This window comes from Abramis brama, assembly GCF_963993115.1.
Source record: "Abramis brama genome assembly, chromosome: 4".
Lineage (NCBI taxonomy): Eukaryota > Metazoa > Chordata > Actinopteri > Cypriniformes > Leuciscidae > Abramis > Abramis brama.
In genome coordinates this window covers 1,098,496-1,104,422 of record NC_139966.1, presented here as the reverse complement: position 1 = coordinate 1,104,422, position 5,927 = coordinate 1,098,496, and the positions used below count along the sequence as shown (strand labels likewise).

The following is a 5,927-nucleotide window of genomic DNA, read 5'->3' as shown; positions in this document are numbered from 1 at the left end:
ACTGTGGTAGTACTGCAATACATAATACAACTAAAGTGCAATTAGCCTACAATACTACCAAAATGCAATACTAATAAAATGCTGTACAATACCATTGAAATACAACCAGAATAAGTTTATTTTTACACATCTGCAATATAATGAATTAAGTTACAAAACAACTGCAATGCAACAAATGTGAACTTTACTTTTTTTAATATAACTTCAAATAACAGGCTGGGAGTTAGACAATGTATTTAAAGTGTTTATTTATAAATCATGCATATATCTTCCCCCACATTATTCAGAGAGGTTGCGTTTTTTTGAAGAGTTTATCCTCATTATTCCACTTGGTTCTTTTAACTGCCTTCATCTCAGATGTGGAAACAATATTCTGGATGTAGTCTGGAAAAACAAACAAAAAGAATCAGAGAAACTCTTTCAGTTACACTCTTCACCTCAGGGATATATTATGCCTAAAATGAATCTGCAAGATAATCTCTTAAATTTAACTTGGTGTCAGCAAGTGTTTGTGGAAAGTATTCATATTAATTAGTTGTTTTTTTATGGTTTACTGTTCAGCATTAATAATAGCTTTGAAGTTTGAACACTCCAGGTAAAAGAAGTTAAATTACTCACCCTCGTGTCGTTCCAACCCCGTAAGACTTTCGTTCATCTTCAGAACACAATTGAAGACCTTTTTGATGAAATCTGAGATCTTTCTGTCACTCCATTCACAGTCTACACAATTTGCCCAATAACATGCATTTCTGGAAAAAAGCAGAAAGACACAATCATTTTTAAATGCTGGGAGTGCATCTGTTTCACCCCAGCCTTCTGTTTTTACATGTTACCAGTGCATCTTTTTTTTTTTTTTTTATTGTGAATAAATATTTTTTTATACAAAAACAGTTCATGTAAAATTCACTTTATAAAAGACCCACACTTCTAACTTTCATTCATGGTTTAGTGTAAGATTTTTGCCCATCTTGTGGAAAATGCTGTTTTAAAGGTTAAAAATCATCAGTAGATCACTGCAGAGCTCAACTACATTTATTTGAATGAATGAACGAGGGAGAGAGAGAAAGATTGTGCATATGTGAATTACCTGTGTCTGTGCAGCATCACTCTAGTGAAGCTGTCAGTTTAATTACTCCAAAAACAGCAACGTTAAGACCTTGTTGCTTAGAAATATGTTTCTGTGTGAGAGGGACTGTATGTGTGTGTGTTAGAGTAAAGCAGCACATTAATTCAGAATGATTATTAATCTGATTGTAACTATCTGTGCATTCATTATTTGAATGCACACCTTCCAGTCAATCAGAATCGAGTATTTAAACAGACTATGCTATAATACAAAAGAAGAGAGTCCACGAGCAAACTGTTGAGAAATGATGTTTAGTACTGAGAATAATTGCTGTGGTAGAACTAGATTTCATTACATTTCCACTCCTTCAGCTCTCTCTTGGTTTTTATCCTGAATCTGCGCTAATATTGTAAATCTTCTTTTAGCTCTTTGATTTCATTTTTTAAATCCTCAATCTCTTCACGTCTGAATTCTTTAATGGCTGAGGAAACGGAGGACTTCGTACACTTGATTCCTCCAGCATTCCCTTGGTTCCTGAAGTACAATATCAGTCATTATGCATTCTAAACTATAAAGATAATAGTTTATAAAAGGTATAATAAAGAATGTAGCTTACCGTTATTTGAGTGCATCTTTGTTTAACCGCAGCCATTTGTAGCGTTTATACGCCCACGTATAAATATTATTAATTATTATTCATAACGAATTATGATCAATAATTAATAATTTAATTATTTTCAATTATTTACTGTAACAGAATCAATAATATGATCATTTATCAGTTCATCCAATGAACAGAAAGCATAAACAATTATTAACTCTAGGAAATATAATATCTTCCTGGCCACGAAAGAATAACCCCCTAACAGTAAATTAAGAAATAGGGTAAAAGCATAGGTAACTTTTGATCGAAGTTCAAGACAATAAAATTTGATAAGCACATACACAAGCAATCTCTTTTCAAATACAAACAATACTTTATTGATTATATACTAACACGTACAGCTAATGTCTAACACAAACACACACGCACGCATACACACACACACATTCATACGAGTTGCAGAAAGGAAGAGAGTGAGGAAAGAGTGGGTTTAAGAGTGAAAGGATGAAATCTCACGATTCCATAAGCACTTAGACATGACCTGAACGAACCATCAAACATTAAATTAACCCTTCTATCGTTTTAGGCAGGTTATTAAAGTTATATAAATACACCAGTTTAGCTTTCAGTCTGGAGGTTACTTGCTTGTCTTCTCGTTCCTTTTTGGGAATTCCCTTCGTTGCGTAACAGAGGGTTCCCCCGGGTTCGTTCGTCGGCTGTGGTCTCCTTGTGCCTGGGTCTGCGGCGTTCCAGTCACGTGTTGTGCTGGCGGATGAATTGAAAGTCTTTGTCTGAAGCTGGCTTTGCAGAAGAAACATGGCTCGAAGTCTTGTCGCAAAACTTAACTTAGAACCGAGACTAACAACGGAAAATAAAGGAAATGATAACTCAGTAAAGAAAAGAAAATTTAGACGAGAGTAGTAAGATGGCTTGAATAAATCTAACCCATCTGATCTTAATTTGGGTTGGTCTGCTCCTCAGTTACATGGTTGCTCTGGTTCAGATCTTCATCTTTTTCTGCCCATCTCTCTTGAGAGTGATAGCAGAGCGTTTCTTGAGGGTGAACCCAGAGAACGAGAGCACAGAGAGAGCTTCGAGAGCAGCGAGAGAGAGCTTAGTTTTTGGGTCTAAGGTTTTAACTAAAAGTTTGTCCCCCCTCCTGAAGAGATCGGACCAATTAGGCACTGGCTTTTGTTTGTCTCATCGTAAATTATGCATTATCTGGGGTGTTGGTGTGTTCTCTAGCTCTTAAGCAGAGAGGACAGAGGCCACAGGTTAGACATGATTTCTAATTAAAAGAAGATCAAAACATATTACACCGATATCATTCAAGCCATCTTGCTAGTTGTGTTCGTAAGATAGCATTGATATGAAACAGTACACACTGTCATTCACACACCTAATAATTATAACAATTACATGAATTATATGGGATTAAAGCATATTAAATGGACACATATATCGTAGAAACACATAGAATGATGTATGATGCTTTGATGTATGATGTAAAGAGTCCATTGAAAATTGTTCTTGAATGAGTTTTACGTATACTATAGGAAGAATCTCAGTTTTCTGGTTTAGAAGAGACAGAACTCTGTTTGTTTTGTTCAGAGGTCTTAAGGAGGAGGGGTCAGGAATGCTGTGGTGTCATTTCTGAACCAATTTGTCTTTTAAAAAAACCCCTCATATTGACAAGTTCTTCCTTTAGCTGGGCTCATAAAAGTTCTTAGTTGGGGGTTTTCGTTGGTTTGGTCATTAGAAGGGTCTTTTGCAGACTCTGTGGCGCCAGGATGGGTGACTTATGGCTCTGGACTGTGAGGACACTGTCTTTATCTTAACCAGTCCGTAGTTGGCCACAAAGCTAGCCATTGACCAGTTATGTGTTAGTGCTGGGGCTGTAATTAGTCAGCCTGGTCGGCGCCTGGATCCTGTGACAAGATGGATGAGGATCATTTGACGTTCTGAACAAATCTTCTGTTTTGTTCGGCAGGAAGTAGAGAGTTTGAATTAATTTTCTGGAAGAAAATTAGTCTGTGGTTGGTTTCTTCTCATTGTCGTTACACATTATTTTCTGTTGGATTACATTTTTGGTCTTCTGTTTTTAGTTGTTACCAGAGCATTTTCCTGAAAACAGCAATCACACAATAAAAAGTATTTCTAAAAAAAATCCTTTTCTGCACATTAATGTCAAACTATTTAACATAATTGGTCAGCATTAATAATGGCTTTGAACACTCCAAGTAAAAGTAGTTAAAGTAGTTAGTTCATCCAAAAACGATAATTATGTCATTAATTACTCACCCTCATGTCGTTCCAATCCAAGACGTCCGTTCAATCTTTTTGATGAAATCTGAGATCTTTCTATCACTCCATTGACAGTCTACACAACTTGCACAATAACATGCATTTCTGAAGAAAAGCAGAAAAACGCAATCATTTTTTAAATACTGTGAGTGCATCTGTTTCACCCCAGCCATTATCTTCTGTTGGATTACATTTTTGGTCTTCTGTTTTTAGTTGTTACCAGAGCATTTTCCTGAAAATAGCAATCACACAATAAAAAGTATTTCTAAAAAAAAAAAAAAAAAATCCTTTTCTGCACATTAATGTCAATTAACTATTGAACATAATTGCTTGTATTTTTTATGTATATCAAGTAGTGTCCGATATTCCAAAGAAATTTAACGGTAACACTTTACAATAAGGTTCGTTAGTTAACTACATTAGTTAACATGAACTAATAATGAACTGCACGTATACAGCATTTATTAATCTTTGTTAATGTTAATTTCAACATTTACTAATGTTTTATTAAAACCTTGTAAACATTAGTTAATGCACTGTGAACTAACATGAACTAACAATGAACAGCTGTATTTTTATTAACCTTGACAAAGATTTACAAATACAGTAACAAATGTATTACTCATGGTTAGTTCTTATTGTAAAGTGTTACCAATTTAACATAAAACAAATATAAGTACAATTATCATTATCATTAATAAACTGAATTTTGTGTACAGTGAAAAAAAAAATTAAAATAATGCTGCAAACAGCACCATCTTTTGTGACGCAACTCTAAAAAGTAAACAGTGTAAAACTACAGTAAGCGCGTTTCCTCTTGCTCACACCGGTTTGAATAACATATAACGTTACTTAAAGTCTTTTTACATATCTCTAAAATTAAAATAAACAGATTTGAGGGCATTATACGTTTTACTCACCGCTAAACTGAATGACTTGACAAGGCCAACCTCGCTTATTTAACTTCTTTTCTTCCAGAAAACGCTTCTCTTCCGTCCCACTTGTGAATGACCACGGGTTGTATTTCTGTCATGTCTTTGTGTTTTAATTGTGAGAGTTCACAATTATGAACGTATATGAATGATGTCGTCAGTGAATAATCAACCAAACCGTATTTTATGGAGCAGACACTACGGGAAAATACGCTGACTGACCCGTACCCCTAACGAGCATCAGCTGATCTCGAGACTCGTTGTCAGGACAACGACCGCTGCGCGTTCGCGCGAAGGAAGAAGATCTGGTCACGTGCGGGCAATTTATGCGGGTGAAAAAGTTCGTCACACAATACAGCATAACTGCAGTACAGATACAAACGGTAGACCTATGAAGACTTCAGATGCAAAAACCAAAAAGTCCATCTGAAGGTTTTTTATTTATTTAAATAAGCTTCTTTTTTTTTCTTCTTTTTTTTATAAAGCTCCTTTATTTAGGTTCAATAATTTCACTTTCAACTAAAATGACCTCATTGCCATCAAAGTGAAATTACTAAACCTAAACATAGGAGCCTGATTAAAAAAAAGCTCATTTTTGCATTTAAAGTCTTCACATGCATATCAGTGCATCAGTGTTATTGTTAAAATCTGGTTTCAATACTTCATTATACTGCAGATCTACAGTTGTACTGCAGTTATACTTCACTATAATGAAGTTGTACTTTTTGTACTGCAGTTTTACTGCTGTTGAACTTCAATGTACTGCAGTTATATTGTATCTATACTTCGTTATACTGCAAATCTACAGGTGTACTTCATTGTACTGCAATTATACTGCTTTGAACTGCAGTTTTACTGCAGTTGTACTTCATTGTACTGCAGTTATTTTTTGTAAGGGCATAGACAAACAGGGGGAGAAATTAGTATCTACCGCACCGTCGGGTTTTTTTTTTCTTATCATAGCCTACAAATGTCTTCGTTCATAGTCTGACATATATTAGAAGCTATATGTGTCTGTCAT

At 35.0% G+C, this 5,927-nt stretch overlaps 2 long non-coding RNA genes across 2 annotated transcripts; both read right to left on the bottom strand.

Annotated features, from left to right (window-relative positions):
- Window positions 1-202: 202 nt before the first annotated feature.
- LOC311081571 lies at window positions 203-1,719 on the bottom strand. The gene is made up of 4 exons (XR_014605919.1): window positions 1,683-1,719; window positions 1,422-1,600; window positions 619-749; window positions 203-384 (listed from the first exon to the last, which is right to left on the bottom strand). It is a non-coding gene; the product is annotated as an uncharacterized lncRNA (long non-coding RNA).
- Window positions 1,720-3,732: 2,013 nt separating this feature from the next.
- Window positions 3,733-5,120, bottom strand: LOC311081584. The gene is made up of 3 exons (XR_014605935.1): window positions 4,895-5,120; window positions 3,972-4,079; window positions 3,733-3,794 (listed from the first exon to the last, which is right to left on the bottom strand). It is a non-coding gene; the product is annotated as an uncharacterized lncRNA (long non-coding RNA).
- Between the last annotated feature and the right edge of the window lie 807 nt (window positions 5,121-5,927).